This window comes from Chelonia mydas, chromosome 6 (genome assembly GCF_015237465.2).
Source record: "Chelonia mydas isolate rCheMyd1 chromosome 6, rCheMyd1.pri.v2, whole genome shotgun sequence".
Taxonomy (NCBI): Eukaryota; Metazoa; Chordata; order Testudines; family Cheloniidae; genus Chelonia; species Chelonia mydas.
This window is the reverse complement of record NC_051246.2, coordinates 121,517,832-121,543,527: the sequence shown is the minus strand read 5'-3', so window position 1 is coordinate 121,543,527 and position 25,696 is coordinate 121,517,832. Positions and strand designations below refer to the sequence as shown.

General features: G+C 47.3%; 1 long non-coding RNA gene across 1 annotated transcript; it reads left to right on the top strand.

The window, feature by feature from the left end:
* Positions 1-2,999: 2,999 nt before the first annotated feature.
* LOC122466222 lies at positions 3,000-21,922 on the top strand. Its single transcript, XR_006291579.1, has 3 exons — positions 3,000-3,286; positions 13,253-13,472; positions 21,253-21,922. It is a non-coding gene; the product is annotated as an uncharacterized LOC122466222 (long non-coding RNA).
* The last annotated feature ends 3,774 nt before the right edge of the window (positions 21,923-25,696 follow it).

The following is a 25,696-nucleotide window of genomic DNA, read 5'->3' as shown; positions in this document are numbered from 1 at the left end:
TAACAAATTTACTTGAGCGTAAGCTTTCGTGAGCTACAGCTCACTTCATTGGATGCATCCGGACACATGCATCCGATGAAGTGAGCTGTAGCTCACGAAAGCTTACGCTCAAGTAAATTTGTTAGTCTCTAAGGTGCCACAAGTCCTCCTTTTCTTTTTGCTCCTACTGTTAGTCCATCTGAGCTCTTAGCTTTCCAAGCATGGAAGCTGCATTGATCTATTTTGACTGAGTTTTTGATGAATGGGTTTAAACGAGGGACTGGCATGAATCAGAACTCTGGGTCTACATTTTGCAGTTGGCCTATGTCTTTATGATGGGTTGAACCCCAGAGCCAAACACCTCTGGGTGTTCTAAATCCATCAGTGAGTCAGGGCCCATCTCAAATCTGAACAAACCATTGTCTTTGTCCACATTTCTGTTTTGTTTTTATGGATGATGCATTCAGGTGTCTCAGCCGCAAGCATGAAATAAATGAATGAAACAAACAGATATGAGCTGTTGGCTGCTTTAGGGAATGTATTGTGCATTAAGGTTCATTGATAAAAAAGGGACACAGCTGAGACTTGGGGGTGGAATGTATAAAATATTCCCCAGATATGCAAATTCCTTTCCCCAGATACACTGAAATGGCAATCTTGCTTGCCTTCATCCCTAAATCTGGCTCACACCTCGAGGGTTGTTTTTCAGCTACACATCTATATCTTAAAATTTGAGATGGGCAAACTCACTTTGCCTAATTACACAATCATTACTATTAGAATGGATTCTATTATGGCATCACCCAGGGACCTCAGTCAGGATCAGGGCTGCATTGTACTAAGCATATAGTTGAGAGACAGTCCCAGACCCGAAGAGCTGATGCAGTTGTTTTTGTGTTGGAAAGTTAAAATTCAACTTAAACTTTACAACGTTCCCGTTTCCCAGGGCAGCAAGTAAAAGATCCAGTAGGAGTAAAAAAACAGGGGCTGGAAATGGAGCAGAGAATGGGCAGAGTAAAAATCCAATACATGGTTTTTCTAAAAGATCTGCTCTAGGAATTATTTTGGGGAAGTCCCGTGCCCTGCGTTCTATGAGAGATCAGACTAGATGATCACAATGGTCCCTTCTGGCCTTGAAATTTATGCAGCTATGAATCAAATCCAGGGAGACTGTAAAGGAAAGGAGCAGAGATGGGAGGAAAGTGAGAAATGTTAATGAAGAATATGTTGCACACAGCTCTGAACACTACAGGGTCCTTGCCCACGACTGGGGCTCCTAGATGCTAGGATAATACAAATAATAAATAACAATAACACGTCAGTGTGCGCTATATACAGGGCCATCCATCTGTCCCAGCCAGAGGGATGAGACAGTTCAGTGGGTTAAATTACAGCAGAAAAGCTTTGCAAACCCCAACAACAACATCATCAAAAATAGTTGGAGAGGTTTGAAACACTCTTGATTTCCCGGAGGTTCGCCCAGCCCTGTTTCAAGCACAAATTGCTCTGGCTGGGGTTCATTTAGTCCAGTGGTTCTCAAATCTTTGTACTGGTTCCCCCTTTCACAGAGCAAGCCTCTGAATGTGACCCCCCCACCCCCGTATCAATTAAAAACACTTTTGAAATATATTAAACTCTTTATAAATGCTGGAGGCAAAGCGGGGTTTGCTGACAGCTCACGACCCCCATGTAATAACCGCAACCCACTGAGGGGTCACGGCCCCCAGTTTGAGAACCCCACTCTATTCGGTGTTGACCGTCTTGTGGGTTTTCGTGCCTTTAAGCTGAGGTTTATTTTATTTAGTAATCACGCATGGCCAGTGATCCCTGCAGGACTCGGGAGATGGGGAGTTAGAACCGTGCAGCTCCGAGGCGCTCGGAACACTCCGATCCGATGCTGGCAGCCCGGTTGAAACGCAAAGGCAGGATGGCCGAAGCGACTCATTGTCAGTGTGCAGTGTAAGAGCGAGGGCTTGCACGCTGGCACAAAGGCCACAGCATGGAACGGATTCAGCTCCGTCGGCCCGTTTGCAGACGACGGACTAAACAGTCTACAGCAAAGCAATTATCTCCATAAAGATAATTCCAGCTCTGCTGGCGTGCTTTAAAAGAGTGCACAGAAACAAAATCATTTCGCACTAAGTTTTGCAATTTGTTTCTGGGGGTATCTATGAACTCACTAAGTGCTCGGATTGGAGTTTGCAGAATGGAAGGGTCTAGTAAGACGTAACTAGTAAATCAGAAGGAATAAGCAAACCTCCTTCCCTTTGAATCACCGCTTATTATCTAGCTTGTTGGGCTAGCCCTCCCTGCTATTTTTTTTGTCCTATGGGAATTTGCTGACTGAGTCACCACTTGCAGACCACCTTGAACTTCAGACAGCCACGCTGGGCTCTGAAGCAGTAATATAGACGGAGAGGGTATGTTCAATGGTGAATTAAACAGACCAGCCGAGTTTATTTGGCAACAGTCAAGGGCTAATGAGACACTTTCAACATAATCCAAGCCCTAAAGAAACACAAATGATTTGCTCCAAAAAGGGCAATGTTTGAAACTGACGAGATTGGGGATTTGACACTGTTCTATGGTATGAGTAGGGCACAGTCCATTTTGGTCAATTTCATGGTCATAAGATTTAAAAAGTCTAATTTTCATGATTTCAGATATTTAAATCTGAAATGTCAGTGGAGTCACTGGCTGGGTCTTGACCCTAAAGGGGGCTGTGAGAGGTTGCAAGGTGATTGTAGGGGGGGTTCACAGTATTGCCACCCTTACTTCTGTGCTGTTGCCTTCAGTGCTGGGCCCTCAGCCAGCAGCCGCTACTCTCCGGCTACCCAGCTCTGAAAACAGCCCCAAAGTAAGGGTGGTAATGCTGTGATCCCCCTACAATAACCTTGCAACCCGCCTGCAATGCCCTTTTGGGTCAGAACCCCCAGTTTGAGAATGCTTGTCTCCCCTGTGAAATCTGGTCTTTTGTGTGCTTTTACTCTGTACTATTCAGATTTCACGGGGGGGGGGGGGGGGGGGGGCAGATTTCACAGTCTTTGACACTTTTTTTTTTTTTTTTTTTTTGGAGGGCCATGAATTTGATAGAGTCCTAGGCATGAGGTACCTGTCTGCCTATGACCCTGTTTATTGCATTAACCTCATTATCCTTGTTAACCTTTAGGGAGTATTGCTCAGGAAATTTCATTGAGAACTTTATATTTGCTTTTCAGGGTATATTTAAAAGGACTTTATTGATTGAAATGGGAGCTTAGACTGCACAGCGCCTCCCAGGATGGAGCCCTTTATCTGCAGTTCACAGGTTGGTTCTTATTATTTATTATCCATATTGTGGAAGTGTCCAAAGGGCCAGCCAGAAGCTGAATACCATTATATTACAAGTTGCCTAAACACATAAGACACAGTCTTTGCCCCCATAGAGTTTATATTCTGCCAGATCCCCTTTTGTCCTTTCTATGTGCTTGCTGGTTTACACATTAGTCTTTAGACATAGCTCAGCAGGCAGGGATCATGTCTGATGGTAACATTTTTCAAGAGCAACTAAGTGACTTAAAAGCCTACGTTCCATCGACTTTCACTGAGACTTAGGATCCGTGGTTTCAATGGGAGTTCTTGACAATCCCTCTGGATGCCTTTCTGCAACTTTAGGCAGCTAAAGACCTTTAAAAATCCAGCCCGAATTACCCACGTTACTTTTGAAAATGGACGTAGGCTCCGAAGTCACTCGGGCACTTGAAAATTTTACTCTGCATCTTGAAATAATATTGTATACATACTTATGATGCTAATACATCCCAGGCTTACAAGGCACTAGCACTCTTCAGCATGCAGCATATTTCATGGCGAATATTACCGGCACTCGTCAAGGGGCCAAGCCACACCCTCTGATCAAAGCATCCTTCAGTTTTGGAAAAGTTTGGATCTGAACTTTGCATTAGGCCCCCATCTTTATAATGGGCCAAACCAAAAACCCACGTCCAAGACTCCTGACCTTTTGAATAGTTGGGATTCCCACCCAAATGCTGCAGCTCAGGCCCAGCTGTCCTCTGCACGAGCTCTTGGTGTTTGTTCTTCTGAACTTCTCCGATAACCTGCAGTGCAACACAGCTTCTCCCTCCACAGTCTCCTTAGGCTTGATATTCTGTGTGTCTCCCTGAGCCTGGGTGAATAAAGCGGGCCTCTGAGTGGTCCCAGTTATTGAGGTAAGATCTTGCCCACTTAGGGTCACATTTTCAAAGGGCCTGGCCTCTCAATTTGTGTCCAAAAATGCAAACAGGCAGCATTGCTCTAACAACGTTAGTGGCTGCTTGTAGAAATGTGGCCCTGAGAACAGGCAAGAGCTCTGCCTCTGTTATCCCCTTCCTGTGTTAGTTTGTGACGATAGCTCCATTGAACTCTAAGGGTCACATTTTTCTTTGGGTGTGATTAGCACTCTTCAGCATGCAGTGAATATGCCCTGCGAACATTTCTGACGCTAGTCAAGGGGTCAGACCAAACCCTCTGATCAAAGCATCCTTGAGTTTTGGAAAAGTTTTGGGTGTGTTTACTTCTGCTTCCATGAAATGCACCTGCCGTGTTTGCATGCAAAGCTGGTAACGGTGCTGTCGTGCCAGTTTGTACATGCAGTCCAGCAGGTAAGAACACACTCTGTCATCTTTGACATGCACCTGTAGATTCTGGGCTTGCAGGGTCGCCGTGCTCACAAATTCCCCCCCCCCCCCCCCCAGCATAACTTTGTTGCTTTATTTGGCTTGCTGTTAATGCCTGAGCTGTAATAATATTGGTCTGTCAAGAGACTTGCACTGTGCGCGCTCTACAAGCATTGCATGTTGTTCTTGGCCATGTAGTGAGGCTGCAGAAACTGAGTGTTTTGTGTTTCATATTTGTATGAGTAAATCATGTTAGAGGAATTTGTATTCTTTCCAAGTGCTACAAGGTGGCAGGAGAGCTATGTCCTGAACTGAGGAGGTCCCAGAGGAGAATAGCTCTGGAGTTTCCCCCCTGCACTCGCTGGTCTGTGAGGACAGACAGCAGGCGCGTTTGCTGCAGTGCCTTTGCCACTCAGCTCAACCACTGCAGAGCCTGGGTTAGCAATCGCTGTGCAATGCCCTTGTCCATGGAAAGTCCTGCAGGCCTTCTGGACTGCTGGGGAAGAGAGAGAGCACTCAACCTGAACCTGCTCATCCAAAGCCCCAGGCTCACGCTGAAGAGAGTGGGTATACACCACCGAGGCCCTGTCATGGGCAGCACATCCTGGGTTTCCACGTTGCCATAGCAAGAGACACGTTGTTGGTCCACCATAATTAATGTGGAATGAACTTCCACCGAAACTAAGGAGCACCACAGACCTGCTCACCTTCTGCTCTAAGGGCAAGATGGACCTCTTCAACTTGCCTTCTCCACCCATCGCTCATAGCTCTCTGGGTATTTACAAAAAAAGCTCCTACCAAAACAAAACGCTCCACTGCACACACAGTTCTCCCCCAAGGGAGAGGATGAGCGGGAGCGACGCACACGGGACAGATGTTAGTCACGTCGCTTCATGCATGACTGGAAAATGCTAGCTCCTGTGGTGATGAGTTGGGGAGAAGAATCTACGTGGAATAGACCGATATAGAATTTGCCATCAATTTACAGAGCTAAAAAATTGCCATAAATGCGTCAATTACTTTTGAATCCTGAATAAATCTGAGGAAGTTGCAATGCGCATGTGGATTTTCAATGGAAAGAAAAGGATAGCAAATTATTTGCCTCAGATGATTAAATCTGCTCTGGTTAATAATGCCGAACTAGACTGTAACTAATATTTGAGGTTTTACTGGTAGTGCAACACTAGAGGGCACGCATCCTTAGAAAAAAATATAGCCATGATACTATCTTTGGAAATCATAGAGAAGAGAACTCCTGAGTGTCTTTATTTTCCCTCTTGATTACTATATCATAATGGTTAATTTTGTGAAATGCTCTTTTCTTTGATAAAACCAGTGTGATGCCAAAATCCTGGGAATTATATTCCAGCTCTTGGGCTCTGGGGACCATTCCTGTGTCGTTCCTTTTCCAGTGTAGTTAAAATGCATCCATCATCTTTTTTTTTTCCCCAAAGAAAAATGTAACCTTTTGTTGACATATTATGGTTGTGTTTAATGGGTGAGATACACAACATTCGCATTTGCTGCCTGCGGGATCACTCTCTGGCTCGAACTGCTCTGAATGTCTCTGCTGAGTCTGGTGCCAATGGGATTATGTATTGGGAAGTTCTACACAGAAACCGCCTTTCAGGAATATTTGTTGAGAGGCAGGCAGTGTGGTCTAGTGGTCAGAGCGGGACACTGCGAGACAGACCTGTGTTCTGTTCCTGACTGCCACTGTCTCACCTGGGAAAGGACATAATTTTTGTGCACTTATTTCCTTATCTGTAAAACTGGGATCCATCTTTGTAAATTGCTTTGAGATTCTGAGACGAAATGTATTACAGAAGGGCAAAGAATTAGTCTCCTGCATTCTCCGCTCTCCTTTCAATCACTTTGTTACTGATTATTTCTTCTCTTCCTTTACTATCCCCACCTTCTTTCATTTCCTTTGGCCCCTCATCTTTGTCCTCCTCTGTTCCCCCCCACCTGTGTCGTGCATACCTGTCCAGGTGTCTGTCTCTATTTCGCTCATCTTCTTTTCCTCTTTCTGTTTTTACAGGTGTTATTGCAATTGCATCTGACACTATGCGGCCCCTTCGTTCTCCCCTACCTGCTTTCACTGCCAGGCAAATTGTTTGCTGTGGGACAGCAAGGGAAAGGGAGCCAAGTTTCAGGAGGACCGGCTTTCCTTTGGCCCTCTCATGCACACATAGAGCTAAATGAAATTTTTCTGCCAAAGCTTTTTTCCCCACTGGAAAATGCAGAATCAGGTAGATGGAAATATTTCATGAGTTTGTGCTGAATCCCTCAAGTTGAACCATTTTGGTTTGACCTTTTGAAATCAAAACATCTTTTCGTTTAGAAGTTTACTTCAATTTAAGTTTTAAAGAAGGGAATAAGAAAACAGCCCTGAAAACTAAACAAAACATTTAATCTTATGTTGCATTTCATTCAACCCAAAACAATTTTATTTTTCACTTTTTTGCTTCACCAATTTTTTTTAAGTTTCATTTTCGGTCAGCCCGAAACAATTGGTTTTTGGTTTGGCCTGTGAACTGGAAAATCAGTTATTTGCACAACTGTAGCTACCCACACAGGCTTTCTCTCGTGTTGGTGCCGATAGTCACAGCCATATCTTAAATAGATGACGAGAGCATTAAAAAACATCTATTCCTTGTTGGCCTGATTCCCCATTGCCCTGCACCAGGTGTTGCTAGTTACACAAGTCTGATTTGGAAACGTTTTCCACTCATAGCATTGCCAAACCCAAGCATTCAAAAATTGTCAGTCATTTGCCCCCAAAATCATGAGACTGACTTAAAGATCAAGACACTTTTGTTTCTGAAGTTGGGTTCTTTTTCACCTTCAGGTTTCTGAGCCTGTAGGGTACGTTTGGGTCACATTTTCCAGCTTCTTCTCTGCCGCCATGAGCGTGAAACACTGACTGTTTTTTTAAAAGGAATGCTGAAATCCTCACATCATCACATGACTCTGGGAGCTGGGGGCTTTAACAAAAATACGGAATCTCTTTTCCTGCTAACACTAGTGCAGCCCTGTGAGTCGGAGCTCCCCAGCCCTACAGTTTCTGCAAAGGCTAATGCATTTTGCAGCAAGTGAGGGAGGTGGAGAGAGTGCCTTGGCCCAGCAGGCTGCCTCTTGTCTTCGTTATCAAAGAGGCTGCCATCGGCCAAACATTTGCAGAGGTTTCCAGGGACTAATCATAATGATTCTTAATCCCTTTAGCTCCATGGTGAGCATGGCATGAACCACTGCTAGGGATGGGATGCATGATGTAGGGAAGTCCCGGCCAGAAGCTTATTTAAAAGAGCCCCTGGGGAGAAAGCAGCTTTCTGATAGGACAGTGAGGGGCTTAGAGCCAATCTGTTGGAATCCTGACATTTTCTTCTTACAGACACCCCAAACCCCTGCTGCCCGTTCTCTGCTACTTCCCTCTGCTCTCAGGATGTGCTCTGCTCTCACACCCTTCCCCTCCTGCCTGCCTGGCATTTCCGATATCCCCTTTCTAGCTCACCCGGCGGCCCCTACCCTTCTTGTGGAGTCCCCTTCTAGGCTCTCCTCCCGGATTTCTTTTGCAGCTTCTTCCTTCCCCTGCTGCCTGCCAGGTCCTGTAAATACCTGGTACGCAACTGGCAATATAGGCCTCCGTCCTGCATGTGCATGGGTGGAACCCCAGGCGTTGTAATGCACAAGCAACTGGAGAGGAATAGACGGTCTGCAAAGGCTAAGGCCATGGCTACCTGTCCAGCGCCACAGTGGCACAGCGGTACCGATGCAGCTGCTGCAGCACATCTGGTGAAGACGCTGTATGCCGACGGGAGAAAAAAACCACCCCTGCGAACGGCATAAGCAGAGGTGACAGTAACTTAAAGGACTTACCAGTATGCCGGAGTCCTGAGCGGCGGCGTGGCCTCAACCGGCAGAGGCGGGGCCTTTAAATCAAGACGTAAAGGCCCCGGGGCTCCGGCTGCAGCTGGGAGCCCCGGGGCCTTTAAATAACCCCCGGAGCTCCCAGCTGCAGAAGTGGCTGGGGGTTCAGGGGGCGATTTAAAGGGGCTGAGGCTCCGGCCGCTGCTATTGCAGCGGAGCTCCAGTCTTACTTTAAATCGCCGATGGAGCCCTGCCGCCACTACCCCAGGGCTCTGGCAGCAGGGCTCGGGAGGCGATTTAAAGGGCCCGGGGCTCCGGCCACTGCAGGGAGCCCCGGGCCCTTTAAATCACCAGCCTGGGGAAGCCAGTCCGGTACGCCGTACCAGACCGTGCCGGCTTACTTTCACCTCTGGGCATAAGCTACGTCGGCAGGAGAAGCTCTCCTGCCAACATAGCGCTGTGCACACTAGCGCTTCTGTCAGTGTATCTTCCGTGGCTCGGGGTGGAATATTCACATAAGATGCTTTGGAAGAAGGTGCAAGAACCTGCATAACAGACATGTATGGAATAATCTGCTTATGGAAGAAGCTTCTTCGTACCCCCACACAGTCTGGGCCTGTTTCTATCCCTAGGAAAGCCAATGAGAGTTTTGCCACTGATTTCTGTAGGCACAGGAGCAGGGTCCATGTTACTTATAAATTAGATGAAAGAAAAGGAGTACTTGTGGCACCTTAGAGACTAACCAATTTATTTGAGCATAAGCTTTCGTGAGCTACAGCTCACTTCATCGGATGCAAATTAGATGGTATCCAATGGAGATGACAGGAGCAAACGCAAAGCTCGGGGGCTGCCTGATCCATGCTGTGATGGCTTCCTTTTTTTTTCTTTTCTTTTTTACTTTGTGCATCATTCTTTAGCTGTGCCAAAACACCAGGTTTTGGCTTATCTTGCAAACCCAGTTCACACGGCTCTAAAGTTACTTAAAGCCCTTGGTTTCCTAGACTGAGTTCAGCAGTCTTCTCAATTTGCTAGCCTGCTTTATTTTCTCATTGAATTTGACTAAACTCCAGGCTGTGATAAGACAACAAAGAGTGAAATCAGCAACCCTTGGAATATTCAAATCGGCTCCAGTTTGTTTGGTTTGGGGCTCAATTTGGAGTGAGAAAACCGGAGCTTGGAGGTGCTATTGGGAATGGGAAAATATAGTTGTCTTTCATCTTGGCTCCATCCCCTGTGGCTATGAGAGCTTTCTGCTCCCAGCTGGCCTAACAGCCCTCCTCCCTTTTGGGAGGGGCTGTTTCATCACTGTGTCTGGGGAGGAACATTTTAGCAGGGACCATATGACATGGAGCAAAAGTCAAGGGAACAGATGTTTCTCTCTCAGGGTGTGTGTGTGACCGGGGAAGGGGGGTTCTTTGCAAAGTGTTGAAAAGGGTATAAAATGCCTTTCAATATTTAAAATCAAAGCCTGGAACAGCTTTTGTTTTTTTTGGTCGTTGACCACAATGTTAACCTGCTGACAACTACACACACACACACACACACACACACACACACACACACACACACACATGTACGTGCGAGCAGAACTGCTTCTGGCTATTTGTGGGTGGTTTCATGCAACTTTCATAACCATAGACATTTGATTTTTGGCCTTGGAGTAATTCTGGGCCAAATTGGGGGCGTAAACTCCATGTTAAGTGGTGGTGGAACCTCCACTGACTTTGTCTGAGTTTCTCCCGTTTGTACTAGCAGAGAATTTACCCTCAATTTCACTTCTTTTCTAACCCAGGGCCCCTCCCTAGAACACAGCAGGAATGGTTATTGGTATGAAACCTTGGTGACTTCCATTAGCGAGTTGCCCTGTTAACTAATGGTGATACTCTCCCATCCCTGAGCCTTTCACTGATTTCCCTTGTCCTGATTACTTTTATTTATGGGGTGTCTTTCTAGTGATAAGCATTTTGTTTCACACAATCTCCCTCTCCAAACCCTTACTTGTCCCAGATTGCTTCAGTTTCTTTTATAAAACTTTTGTTTTCTTCTCTTTTTCTGCCTTCTTTTCATTCACAGCTCTTTCAAAATAGCATTTCTGGTTTGTTTAATACTGTATTTTAGAATGCAGATCTGCCACAGACTGGCGGTTGGACTCTCTCCTGCAGATGTATGTTACTCTTAGCTAGTGGCTGACATATGCTTAGCCCAGTGGTCTCAGATTTTCATCCGTTTTTAGTGTTTTTCCTCCAGATATATGCCAAATTCTTCAGTTGATTTTTCTCGCAGTCACTGCTGAATTACAGTTTCAGATCATGCACAAACTGGTCCCCAAGAAGAGGACATTGACTGTTCTTTAAAGTCTCACTCTCCAGCTGCTAATTCAGCTGTTCTACACTCAGATTCCATCTCAGCCGTATTAAGGGTTTGATCCTGCAAGATGCTGAGCAACTTCTGGAGGTGCAGAATACTCTCATTTCCCAGTGAAGTCAATTGATCCTAAGTTTCCATCTCTTTATAGTCATTCAAAACTTAAGCTGTTCTCGTTTTTAGCTACTAATAAACTCTTTCTCCTCTGGTCCCCTTTTGTGTCTTGCATCTCTAAGAGGTTATCCACAATGTGCCTGGAATTTGCTTTAACAATGTTAGTCTAATCCACACTGAGCAGCCAAACTGTGTTAGCTGAACTGGGTATCTCTGTTTGTCTAGTCTGCGTGGGGCTGGAGGTCAAACTGCTTCATCCAAATGTGGAAGGTGCTCTAGACTCTGCCTGTGTTTGTACTAGACTTCTGTTTTCTTACCTTTACCCTCTCTCTCCCTCCAGACTATGGTTCCTATAGACATCTGTTTTCCTTCATTCCCTACAAACCTTCCCCTCTGCTTCATCAGAGCTAAGACGCTCTTTCATATCCTTATTGAGACCAGACTGTATTTGTATACTTCCACCATATAAAGCTGCACTAACTCACTGAGCTTGAGTAATTTTATTTGAATCAATTTTGGGGTGAAATTTGTCTTTATGGGGCACAGGCGTTCTGGAACATGGTCCCCGACTTTTTAATAGCCGTAAGAGCGAGCGACGGGAAGGGGGGAGAAAGGAGTGAATGGGGGGTGGGATCTTGTGGGGAAGAGGTAGTGTAGGAGTGAGGCCCTGGTGTGGGGGCAGGGTCTCAGGGGAAGGGGCAATGCGAGGGAGTGGGCTTGGGGAGAAGGGGTGGTGCGGGGGGTGGCACGGTGGGGGGCAGGGCCATGATTTGGGCACCTGTGGCCCCCCTCACTTTCAGGGCGCTTCTGGTGCTCCTGCTGGGGCTCCTTTCATGAATGCGGGTTGCAAACTGGCCAATTTCTTAGCAAGCTGCGAATGGCAAGCTATGCCAGGCTCCTTATTACTCATATTACAACAGTACTGAGAGACCCCAACTGAGATCAGGGCCCCGTTGCGCTCAGGGTTGTACAAACGCAGAGTAAAAGACAGTCTCTGTCCTGAAGAGCTTCCAGTCTAAGGAGACAGAACAGGCAAGGGGGAGAAGAAATGAAACGTTCTCTCCATTCTATAGATGGGGAACTAAGCCCTGGTCTACACTAGGGATGGGGGGGAGATCGATCTAAGTTATGCAACTTCAGCTACGTGAATAACGTAGCTGAAGTCGATGTACTTAGATCGACTTACCGTGGTGTCTTCACCGCGGTGAGTCGACTGCTGCCGCTCCCCCGCCGACTCCGCCCGCGCCTCTTGCTGCGGTGGGGTACAGGAGTCGATGGGAGAGCACTCGGGGGGGTCGATTTATCACGTCTAGACTAGACGCGATAAATTGATCCCCGCTGGATCGATTGCTGCCCACCCATCCGGCGGGTAGTGAAGACATACCCTGAGACATAGAGAGATTAAGACCCAGATCTTCCAAGAGGGTTAGGTGCATAAGTCCCCTTGACATCAATGAGAGTTAGGCACCTAAACACCTTTGACAATCTGGGTCTCTGTGACTTGTTTAAGGTCACAGAGGAATTATATGATAGAGTCAGAGCCTTGAACCCTTTATCTCATGAGTCCTATGAGGCCATCCTCCCTCGGCCTCAGCCAGCCCACTAACGTTGGAATATTCCACATGATCTCAGCTAATTTGCAATGCTCTTGTTTGGATTTACTCCTAGTCACTGGAGACAATGACCTTCACTTGTTAGGGTCAAGCACAGGCAGGCCTAGGACAGTGTTCTCCTGAGCAGATCGGCCCAGTGGTTTTTTTCAAAACCTGAACTTTTTCAAACATCACAAAAACTTTAGTGGTTTACAGTGCTGCAACAAAGAGAGCTAGTACTCTGGAGAAGGAGGTCAGTTAATAGCACTGATAGTTCATATATATATATTTAATGTGAATTCATTTTGTTTTGAAGGACCGGGTTAGAAAATGTAAAGGTTTCTAACATGGAAAAAGAACAGGAGTACTTGTGGCACCTTAGAGACTAACCAATTTATTTGAGCATAAGCTTTCGTGAGCTACAGCTCACTTCATCGGATGTTGTAGCTCACGAAAGCTTATGCTCAAATAAATTGGTTAGTCTCTAAGGTGCCACAAGTCCTCCTGTTCTTTTTGCGACCACAGACTAACATGGCTGCTACTTTGAAACCTGTCATTATGTTAACATGGAAAAAGCTTTGTTGCAATGTCAGTCTTTGGCTAGTAAGCTAAATAGCTTTAAGTACACGCTGAAGAGTTTTGCTAAAGTTAGGAACGTCTTGGCACTTTCTTTTTCAGTATGTTTAGGAAATCCGATCTGCACAGCAGTTTGTCTTTGCTCCTGGTGTCTTGGACACGAACGTCAGTTGCATTCCTTGCTCCTTTCCATGCTGCTGGCGGAGGCGTTATTGTGGCAGAGGCAGGCACAGATGTGGAAACTCCTTCTCTGCTCCATCCCCTCCAGCACCTGAAGAGAGACAGTGAGAATCAGAACTCTCCCTAGGGCAGTAGAAAGCAGGTAAGAGTGAGAGTGAGAAGAGGAGCTTGACTATCAAGCATAGGCACTGACTCCGTGGGTGCTCTGGAACTGGAGCACCCATGGGAAAAAAAGTGGGTGCTCAGCACCCACCAGCAGCCCTGCCGATCAGCTCCTCTCCCACCCCTCCCGCCCGCCGGCGGGCCCCTCTGATCAGCGCCTCCCCCTCCCTCCCAGCACCTCCCACCTGCCACAATCAGCAGTTCAGCGGCATTCAAGAGGCGCTGGGGGGGGAGGGGGAGGAGCGGGGACAGGAAGAGGCGGGGAGGGGGCGGAATGGGGCAGGAAGAGGTGGGGCAGGGGTAGGGCCTTGAGGGAAGGGGCGGAGCGGGGAGAGGGGCCTGGGGCAGAGCGAGGGTGGAGCACCCCCCCGGGAACGGGGGAAGTTGGCACCTCTGCTATCAAGTACTGCCTGTGGGTCTCCCCTCATTCAGTTTTGAGGCTCACCCCTGTCCCTTGCTTTCACTCTACACCCCTCTTACTAGTCACTGCCCCTGCCCTTCAGGTTGAGGAGCGCTGGCTGGAATTCTCTTTAGCACTCAGCTGCTCCCTGGGATTTAGCAGGTGGCGTTTTCTATTTGGGTGGAGCTGCCAAGTGAGTCCAGCCTATGCTGAGATTTCGGGGCACGCCCTGCCCGGCCTGCCTTTGAAGTGCTTTTGGGGAAAGCGCAGTTCATAAAACATAAGGGCGATTCGCCACACGGAAGGTCGTAAAACGGGGGATGAAACCCTTCCTGCAGCTGCATCAGCACAGTCCCATTTCAGACGCGCCTCGGAAAGCTCTCTGAGGGGACACGGGCATTCCTGGCAATGTGCACACCGCCTCTCAAGAGTACTGGCACAAGCAGGAAGTGAGAGGTAGGGGCTGGAGGGGATAGCGAGGAAACGTGCTCAGCGAGGTACATCAGCACAGCAGCTTTAAGAACTGAAGCGCAGATCCTCAAAGGTATTTAGGCTCCTAACTTCAATTGAAATGAACGAGTTAGGGGCATATAGACCTTTGAGGATCTGGGCCTGACTGCTTAGTTGAACTGTCAATCAACAGTATAACTTCTGATTGGATGGGAAGCTCTGCTGCTGATCCCCAGTCGCTGATCAGAGCAGACATAAGCAGTAATGTCAGCCCCATGCATTCAAATATCATGATATTGGTTTAAAATAATGAGATTTTTTAAAAAGAATCCTTTTAGGGTTCTCTTGATTTGCCTTCTGTTTTTTGAGACTTCAGGGTTTGTAATTCCACGCTTTTCTTTGCAACCATGAGGGTTAGCAACTTTTTGTACAAATACAGTGAAAGCTGAGAGTCTCTTATGAAATCACATGACTCCAGCAGCTCTGGCTTCAAGCAAAAGCACCAAATACAGTGAGATTTTCTTTCTTAGAAGCTGTGTTACTTCTCTCTAGTTTGCAGTTTTGTTGTAGCCATATCGGTCCCAGGATATTAGAGAGACAAGGTGGGTGAGGGAATATCTTTTTATTGGACCAAGTTCTGTTGATGAAAGAGACAAGCTTTTGAGCTTACACAGGTCTGGGAAACTTAATCAGAGTGTCACAGCTAAATAAATAAATTGATAGAACTTCCCAGACCGGCAGAAGAGCTCTGTGTTAGCTTGAAAGCTTGTCCCTCTCAGAAACAGAACTTGATCCAATAAAAGATATTCCCTCACCCACCTTGTCTCTCTTAACATTAATATTAGAAAGCCACCTTTTTAGATGCTGAAGGACAGCTTTGGAGTTACGTCAAGATCTATCTTCAGTACCTGCATGCCACTGTTACCGTAGTATCCGAATTCCTCACAATATCTAATGTATTTAATCTCACAACACCCCAGTGAGGCAGGGCACTACTATTAGCCCCATTGTACAGATGGGACTTGAGGCACACAGAGGCTAAGTAACCTTCCCAAGGTCACAGAGGAAGTATATAGCAGAGCAGGATCTTGAACCCAGGTCTCCCAAATTTAGACCATCCTTTCTCTCGTGCTGTGGTTATGATGAACGCGGTTGCAGCCAAGGAACAAATGAGAGGAAGGTCAGATTCCCAGGATTCAGAGACGCATCCATGGTTTTGGATGTTTATCAGAACTGAAACTGGTGGGTTTTGAGCCATGCTGATCCTGAACAGTTCACAAAATGAATGATGGCTGTTACTGGTGTCATTGGACAATGAGTGGAACTGGTTCTGACTGTGATAAGAGTGTGACACACACACAGTGCTTGAAAGAGACTGATCTTCATTTCCTGGACTCAGACACATGACCAGTAAAGCCTATGCCAGGGTGCTGGAGAGGAGGTTACACCTGTTAGTTGAACCTCAGCTTGAGGAGGAACAATGTGGATTCCATCCCGGCCGTGGAACAATGGACCAGCTCTTTGCTGTCTTGCAGATACTCGAGGGGTCATGGAAGTTTGCTAATTTTGTTTTGTAGATCTGGAGAAGGCATATGACCGTGTTCCCTGAGATGTCTTGTGGGAAGTGTTGTGGGAGTATGAGATGCTGGTGCTGTTTTTGTGTGCTATCTGGTCCCTCTATTCTCAGAGTGAGAGTTGCGTTCGTATTCTTGGCATTAAGTCGAGTTCGTTCAAGCTGGGTGTTGGACTCTGCCAAGGGTGTGTCTTGTCCCCAATCCTGTTCGTGATTTTCATGGATAAGATATCAAGGTGCAGCCAAGCTGTGGAGTGCATCCGGTACGGGGACTCGGAGGTGGCATCTCTGCTGTTTGCAGATGATGTTGTCCTTCTTGCTTCTTCAGACTGCAATCTCCGATGCGCACTCAAATGTTTCACTGCTGAGTGTGAAGCGGCTGGGATGAGAATCAGCACCTCCAAATCAGAGGTCATGGTCCGCTCCTGGAAGGAAGAGGACTGCTCTCTCCAGGTGAGGGGGGAGCAGATGCTCTTATTGGATGAGTTCAAGTATCTAGGGGTCTTGTACATGAGTAACGGTGAGCGTGAATCAACTGGCGGATTGGTGCGGCAGCAGCAGTGATGTGGGCTCTGTACCCATGTCTGATGGTGAAGCAGGAGCTGAGTTCTCAGATGAAGTTCTCGATTTACAGGTCACTCTACGGCTCCATCCTCACCTATGGTCATGAACTTTGGGTAATAACCAAAAGGACGAGATTGTGGGTACAAGTGGCGGAAATGAGGTTTCTCCACAGGGTGGTTGGGCTTGCTCTCCGAGACAGAGTGAGAAGCTAGGCTATTCAGGAGGGCCTCAGAGTAGATACTCCTGCTCGAGAGGAGTCAGCGGAGGTGGTTTCGGCACCTGATAAGGATGCCCCTGGGAGGCTTCTGTTGGAACTATACCAGGCATGTCCCACTGGGCGGAGGCCTCAGGCCGACCCAAGACACACTGGAGGGATTATATCCCCCAGCTGGCCTGGGAATACTGGGAAATCCCCCAGGAGGAGCTGGAACCTATTGCAGAGGAAAAGGAGGTCTGGTTCTCCCTACTCTCCATGCTGCCGCTGTGACCCTCACCAGGAAAAGCAGCACAAAAGAAGAAGAAAGTCACATGGCCAGGGTCAGCACGTCAGAAGATGAATACCTCGGTCACATCCCGTTGCAATAACTGGAGCTACAGCAAATGTACATCTTGGAAAGTCCACATTACAGACAGTGTAGATCTCCATGCCCTTCACTGACAATGTCACTTTGGGCAGTGTGTTTCCCCCTGGAACTATTCAGCATAAATCTTGCAAGAACTTGGGCCTGATAACTGCAGTCTCCAGAGAAATCTCAGCAGATGCCTCTCTCCCCAAGGTAGGGATGTGCTTCTCCCACGTGCGAGTCACTGGACGGTCTGAAAAATGATCAGAGTACAGTCTCCTTCCAGCGTGCCTGAAGGGCTGAGGAATCCTGGCTGTCAGGCCCTTTCCTTTCCCCTGCTGAGGAAGGAGTAGGAAGATCTCTGGAGTAGAGAGAGAGGGTAATTCACTGAAGAGCTTCTGTGTATTCTGACTCAAACGGGTTTAAAAATCTTAATGGAATTTTCAGCCGCTTATACAAAAATGACAAGAGACTGCACTGAAAATTCCCACAGCTGGCATGCATCATCACGTCTGCAGGTCTGTCAATTAGACAGCTTATTAGTGGGAATTCTGCCGCTGCTTAGAAAGTAAAGTTGAAAGACAAGTAAAGAACACCTAGTATCTTGTTAATAAGCACTGCAACAGACTGGTGAAAGACAATGGGTGATACACTGGCCCAGTGGTAGTTCTGCCAATTGACTTCTCTGGGCCCAGGATTTCCCCTCACGTATCTGCGCTGAAGAATTTACGATCTAAGTCTCTGCTTCTGCCGAGGCTTATGCAGGTACCTTCAAGTACCTGACCGGTTCTATCAAACTGTTAATATTTGCTACCTGTTACAGTGCTTATGACTGAGAGCTGCTCCATTGAGGCCAGTAAACACTATGCCTCGTAGGAAACACAGGCAGGATTGGGCTTAAATGAACACTTCAGGGGATCTCTACATGGCAGCTGGGAGGGTGCTTCCCAGCGTGGGTAGACAGACGCGCTCGAGTCCGTGCTGAAAAACTGCAGTGTAGCAGAGGTGGCCGCTTGGACTAGCCCCCTGACTACAGCCCCTCCTGGAAAAGAGCTGCGTACATATTCGTGCAGCTCGTCTGAGCCGTTGCCTGTACTACCTCTGGCTATTTTTAGCGTACTAGCTTGAGCAGAGCTAGCATGTGTCTGTCTACCCGTGCGTGGAAGCACTCTCCCAACTGTGGTGCACGTATCCTTCCTGTTGTTTGACCTCATCTCCGCATGCCTGTGATGGCCCACGGCCATGCACTTTTATAAACACCAGCCATCCATGTCTGTACAGGGGGTGGGGAACTTGCAAAAAAGATTTGCATTGCTACTTCCACCAGGCAAGGCTGTTCAGTACATGTCCTGTGAAACCATCTCCCACCTGCTGGTTTCAGAACCCGTATTTCAAGCTGCATTCAGGGGATAATGTATTCCTCTCTGTGGCCGTGGCCACAGTAGCACAATTGTCGCCTTTTAGGTCAACAGCGGCACTAGCAAAGAAATAACTGTCAGCAGTACAGCCCCGTTGGCTGGGAGGCCACATCTCTCACTGCTTCAGACTGTAAGGTGCATGTCAAGGCTAAGGGCTGATGGTTCAGCAGCCAGCAGGCACCACGGCAGGTAATTCATGGTTGTGATACGCACCACTGAAATCAGCCGAAAACGCCATTAACAGCGTCCGCTTTCTGAGCCTGCAGGTTTGCTGCTGCGCCTTCAATCTGAGCTGGACCTTTGTCAGAAGCCAAGTCTGCAAACCATTCGAGGCATTCACACCATTGAGGTTACGCTGATAATTTATCAGAGAAATGTAAAACGCACTTGCAGCACATCTGTGTTGAGGCCATTTTAAATTCATATAATGGTGGAAATTTCTCCAGTGTACAAGGGGCCTTAGTACATCCATGAATTACAGGATTACAGTCATGGCATAAATTCTGCCACACAGTAACTATCCTTTTATTGACAGCTTCTTTGCACACAACTTGTCAGCTCGAATGTGCCTGACGGGCACGGGACATGCCTGTTTGCTGCTGAGAAATGCTTTCTTTTGACAACATTTTGGTTTGGGGCTTGTAGTGGGGCAGCTGCCCTACTCTGATAAGCAGGGGTTAAAAGCAGTTAAGCTAGGCTGGTTGGGAAAGCAGCCACAGGTGTGGCCAGCTCAATCAGGGCCCAGCTGGCCCCTATAAGAGGGCTGTGGGCCAGCAGTTGGAGTCTCACTCTAGCCCTGGAGTGGGAAGGGCTAGCTGCCTGAGGGGCAGGGAGCAGGGCAAGAGGAGCTGGGGAGCTCCAGCCTGGTAACTTCCCAGGCTGAAGGCCTTGTTGAAGAGAGACAGCCTGGGAATAAGCAGAGGCAACTGGTCCTAACCCCTTTCCAATGATGCGTGGCCTTTACAGACTGCAGTCTGCCCCAGTGAGTGGGGGCTAGATAATGACTGGCAGTAGCCACTGAGGCAAGGTGGGTTTAGAGGGTTGGGGGTTCCCCTGGGAGGGGAGACCCAGAGTAAGGGGGTACTGCTGGGAGCAGAACCCTGAGGTAAAGAGGCACCGGGGTCTGGGAGGGACACAGGGCCTGTGGCAGGCGAGACACTGGCTTGCAGAGGGCACGCCATATGCTGGAAAAGAGCTAATTCCCAGATGACCAGCAGGAGGCGCTGCACTGGTGGGTTGTCGCTTTGCTACAGGTCTGTTCATTGAACCACCCCCTTCTAGGGTGACCAGATGTCCCGATAATATTGGGACTGTCCTAATTTTTAGGTCTTTGTCCTATGTCCTGACCGATGCACGGTTGGGATGCCATTTGTCCCGATATTGTGGCTTTGGCTGCTCTGGCTTTTTTTTTTTTTTTTTGCTTCCCCCATGTGTCCCGATAATTTCTCCCTTACATCTGGTCACCCTACCCCCTTCCCCCCCCCCCCCCCCCATTTTTGCTGTAGGAACAATCTTCTGGCAAATGCATCTCTTCACAGCACCCTTTTAGTGTTAATGTAATAAAGCTCCTAGCAGGTAAATGATTTTGCCCTCCCTAGTCATTACCAGGCACTTGCATTGAGTCTCCTTCGGTGGCCTTCGAAGCACTGCAAGCCTGTCGCGTAAACTACCTTTGAAGCAGTAGTATTTTCAATGGGCGATTCTGTCACTAGTCTAGAAATCCATTCACATTTCAAGGAGCCACCAGCCACAGCACAGATCTGTGTCCATCAGTGGCAGCCCAAAGGCCACTGTAAATTTGTTAGCCTCCTCTCTGTAACTAACTGTGTATTGTAGTGGGCTTTCCCTATACACTGGAGTTAAATTACCAACACTAATGTAGGGTGAGATTAAGGATTTCAAGCACTGCCCTGGAATCCTTTGAGAGCTATTTAGTTCTTGGCCTCCTTTCTGGGTCACTGGGTCTAAGGTGCCACAAGTACTCCTTTCCTTTCTGGGTCACTGTTGGCTCTCAATGTAACGCCCAATTCCCTGTAGTCAGTTGTCAATCCTAAAACCCCTCTTGAGCAGTGGCTGATAATGACTTTGGCCACCAACTGGCTGCACTGATTGATGCTTTCCACCACCCTCCCTTTGGAAATCAAAGGCCTAGCATAGAGATAATGCAAAACCCAGCCAGGCTTTCATCTCAGAGCTCCCTAATGATGTGCTCCTATTGAGTAGACCTTTGCTATGCAGATTCACACATTGTCCTTCTCTATATTGTTGTATGCAGCCTTGTTGTAGCCTGCGGGTCCCAGGATATTAGAGAGACAAGGTGATATCTTTTATTGGACCAACTTTGGTTGGTAAGCGAGACAAGCTGTCCAGCTACACAGAGCTCTTCTTCGGGCCTGAGACAGCTAAATACAAGGTGGAGCTGATTGTTTAGCATAAATAGTTACCACAGATTTCAAGGGACTGTTCCATTCACCTCACCCACTTTGTCTCTCTGTATTGTTGTAGCAGCTCTGGGCGGGGGGAGTGTGGGTCCCTTAGCATATGAAAGCTGCCTCTTGCACAGGACTACAAGCACGGCACATTTCAGCCAGCCTGAGCCACAAGCTTCTGCCAAGTCATGATGTATGAGGCATGAAGGTCAAAAGTTCAATTTGACAATCCGCAAGGTTAGCTGATGGTCACTTCATTTGTGGTTGTTTGTCCCCAAATTGTCAAGCCGGCGTTTAGGTTTTGGTGATGGATCTGACTCCTCAATTAAAGCCTGACATTTGCCCCTTTGTTTCTATTTCTAGAGGGCCCGATCCAGAGCCCAGTGAAATCTTCCCATGAACTCCAATGGGTTTTGGATCCATCCTACAAGAAATATGTAGCTTTCTAGAGCCTGCTTTTCTGTGTTTGGTGTTATGACTATCTTACAGTTCCATGGGATGCTGCTGTTGCTGGGGAGTGCATATGCTCCAGAGCACGGTCTGAAATGTATGTGTCCTGTTTCTCGTTTACATCTCAGGTTCCTTTCCCTCGTCCCGACACAATATTTACAACAGAGCTTCTTTGGATGGCAGATTGGAACAAATCTGAGTTGTATCAAATGTATTCAGAGTCTGATGTTTCATAATCCCTTCTTTTAGCTTATCCAAACAAATATATAGCTAATACTTCTTGTGAGGCAGTCTGCTTCCTTGATAACGCTGTCCTTATCCAAACAAAAACCTCTTTTAAATATTTCACTGTTTTTTTCCAGGGGCAGAGGGAGGGAGTTATTCATCCAAGGGCTTGATCTTGCAGGATACTCAGCTGTCAGGGTCCAATCCAGAAAAGCAATTAAACATGAACGTCTCCCCATAGAAGTCAATGGGACTGTGTGGATGCCTGAATTACACACATGCTCATGTGGTGTGCTGGGTCAGGGCCAGCGGGCTCAGCACCTAGCAGGATGGAGCCCTGGGTGAATAACTTTTTAATGGCCAATGAATGGAGTTTATTTGGTGAGATTTGGCTAATCTGATTAAATGCCAGTTTGTTCCCTCTGAAGTCTGCTCTACGCACAGTTTTTGAACCAGTGTAAATATTTCAGTTGGGGGGGTGATTTTAAAAAAAAAATCAACAAAATAGTTACATTGCTACAACTGCTAGTGTTATCCCTCCCCACACCTCCTGACTGCTGCCACCAATGAGCGTGTGTGTGTGTGTGTGTGTCTCGAAGATTCTGTCTCTCCCTCAGCCTTCTTGCTGAGGGGGTGTCTCCATTATTCTACTCCTGTCCTAGTTCCCAGTCTTTACCCCTCCTCCCCAGTGAACAGCTCCAGCACCTGCCTTTCATGCTGCTCCTGAATTTCTCAAGGAGAAGTAGAGGGAAACTGACAATCTGTTTCATGGCTGCCCATAGGGTTCTGGACAGCAGCAGTGAAAATGGACAGGACTGGTCAGTTTTCACTTGGCAGAGTTCTGAGCAGCAGCAGAGACACAGCAGCTGTCTGCCTGCAGACTCAGGATGGCAGCACTGCAATGATCTAAAGACAGATCCCATTTTTGCTAGTGCAGGGGTCTCATCTATGCAAAGCATTAATACTTTATGAGCTCTTCTATGGTATGCATGAATCTAGTAGCTGCCTGCGCCACAACGCCCCTGAAAAGTAGGGAAATACTATCGCTCCCATTTTACAGGTCCAAGTTGAAGCAGAGAGAAATAAGAGCCTGATTTCTGGAAGTCACTAGGAGCTGTGGGTTCCCAACAACTTTTGCTGAAGGTCAAACAGGGAGCCTGTGGCAAGGCCAGGAATAGATTCTAGAGCCACTGAGTCCCAGGGGAGTGTTTTAAGCACAGGGACATCCCCCTCTCACTGCGGGGGGATTTAAGGCTGCTTAGCACCTGAGAAAGTCAAGCCCAGAAGGGCTGGTTCAGTAGAAATGATACGGAGCCTTTCCTGGCGACCTACAAATGGAGCCACAATAGGCTCTGGCAAATTCGGACTCCGCAGAGGCAAGATAGCCCTGCAAGTTGCAGAAATATATTTTAAAGCCCATTTCCTGGGGCTTTCTGCAGAGAACTGCGAGGGGACTGAAATTTCATTAGCGAACATCTCTGCTCGACTCACCGCTAATCTTGACCCCCCGCCCAGAGGCAAAATCTCAGTGTAACATGGATAGAAATGCCGTTTTCCCCTGGACGGCAGTGAAACTGGGAGGCAGAGTAGAGATTGCTACTCTCCTTAACTCTAGATGTAGCAGTTTAGGGCTATGTGATTCCTTAATGTTTCTCCCTGGAAAATCCTGCCTTAAAAGCAGCACGGTTTCTGGGCATACACGGCATGGGATATTGTCTTCCAAGGTTGTGGCACAGGATATTTCTACCTTTATGGAGACTACACTGGCATAGCTACCCGGGCATAGACCCGTAGTGTAGACGCAGCCTATGCTGACAGAAGGAATTTTTCTGCAGAGGTAGGAACACTGCCTCCCCAAATGACATTAGCTATGTTGACAGAAGCACTCTTCCCTCCACGTGGTTGTCAGTTTAGCTACATTGGTCAGGAGCAATGTCCGCTCATTAAAAGTGGGGAGGCCACTGGTGCCTGAACTGTGGCCTCGCCCCCATGCCATCCCTTCTCCCTGAGGCTCTGCCCCCGCTTGCTCCTCTCCACCCCATTCCCACTGTCACTCACCCTTACGGCCGGTAAAAAGTGATGGGGCCCTGGTCCACCCCGTTCCACCGCCCCTGACATTGGTCAGGGATGTGGATTTTTCATGGCCCTGACAGACCAAGTTATGTTGATATAACTTTCAGGGGTAGCCCAAAATCTGTGTGTTAAATTAGCCATAGACTCCCTGAAAAGATGGCTGGGGAGAAAGGATGATGATGTTGTGGTCTGCAAATCGGATCTGGGTTCCACTAAACCTCCTCTCCTGTGTGTCCGTTGGCAAGTTACCCCACCTCCCGGTGGCTCCATCCTCCAGTTGTAAAATGGGGGTGATGATGCGGACCTACTTGTTCTGCAAGCATGCAGAATAGCTGGCTGCAGCCCAGGGAATCAGCCACACCAAACTGAAACTGGAATGGACGTGGTTTTTCTCTAGGGAAGCAAATAAACTGTTTCCATGCTTTGTCCGCATGTCGCATATTTTGGGCTATGTTGCCTGTGCATATTTTCTCCTTCCCCTCTTCCTCAGAGTTTGTGCTGAAGGCCTCTGGGCTGCAGCAGAAGGAATTGTGGGGGTTAGGGATTGCCGGGCCCCTTATTACCTTGGGTCCAAATGTTTGAGGCTGCAGCGAGTGGCTTGTGTGCTCCCAACTGTTACTGTTTTCTAGAAGGTTCTCCAAGCTTAGCAGGGCTGTGAATGTGCAGCAGAAACACCTTCAAAGGTCTGCAGCTACTGTTAAGTAACTTCTCTTGATTATGAAGTCTTTAGCGGTTAGCACTGTATTTGTCCTGCCACTTAGACTTATTTACTGTTCATTTCCTTTCCCCATCTTAGCCTCATGTTGTCAATATTTCCAAGTAGTTCTGTAGACTGATGTGTTCCACAAAATGATTTTATTTTTTTGCAGGCAGCCTGATTATCTTGCCATTTCCTTGGTGCCAGAAATTCTGGAGGTAGAAAAACAGGCTTCTCATATTTTCTTGCTGATACAATTTTGTTTGCAAAGTCATAAAGATATGAGAGCTGTAATGAAATGTGTCCAACCACAGAATACTATGTACAAGAAATAAGATAATCAGATCTCCCGTTAAAATCATGAAAGCACAGATAGGCAGATTGTAATGTCTGCAGGACAGTATTGGCAATGTCCGGCTGGGTCAGAGGAAGGAAATGAACCAACAAATCTTCCTAGAGGAAAGATATAATGCTAGTCGCACTCTTCCCTGCACTGAGTCCCAGTGGAAAAGAAAAATTAGCAGTTTTCACAGGCTACTCTTGCAAAACAAAATTCAGAACCAAATGCTGCAGGGAATCGTTTTCATTTTTCTGGAAAAGTTCCAAATTGAAAAACCTCTGGACTCATGTGAGAAAATTGATGAAAGACATAGCAAAGGGATAGAGTTCCCAAATCACTGTCGGCATGGTGGAAAGGAACTGTCCTGGTTTGTTGAAATTAAAGACAGATACTTGTTCTGAATCTTTGTGACTGCAGCCAATACATATGGTATTCCTATGGTAGCAAAAAAGCATCCCCAACCAAATACTTGCTAAAAAGAACATGGGTCACAAAAAAAAGAGAAACAGACAAGCTCACTGCCTTTATAAGGGCAAACTACTGAACTACTGGAGGAGAAATAGAGCATACTAATGCTCTCCATACATACTGTGCTCTCCATACTTTGCTGTATTCAATTAGTCGACCTTCTGGCCCACTCAAGTAAATAGGCATTGCAAAATGTGACTTGCCTGCCTGGTGCGAAGGTTGCAGATCACTCGAGACATCTAGATAGACTTATGTGTAGTGCTAGGTGGTCGTGGTACATGTATGTACCAATGACATAGGGAGGGATAGGAGAGAGGTCCTGGAGGCCAAATTTAGGCTGCTAGGTAAGAGCGTGAAATCCAGGAAATCCATGGTAGTAGTCTCTGAGATGCTCCCAGTTCCACATGTAGGGCCAGTTAGACAGGCAGAACTGCAGGATCTCAATGCATGGATGAGACGATGGTGTAGGGAGGAGGGGTTTAGATTTATTAGGAGCTGGGGAATCTTTTGGGAAAGGGGGAGCCTATACAGGAAGGATGGGCTCCACCTAAACC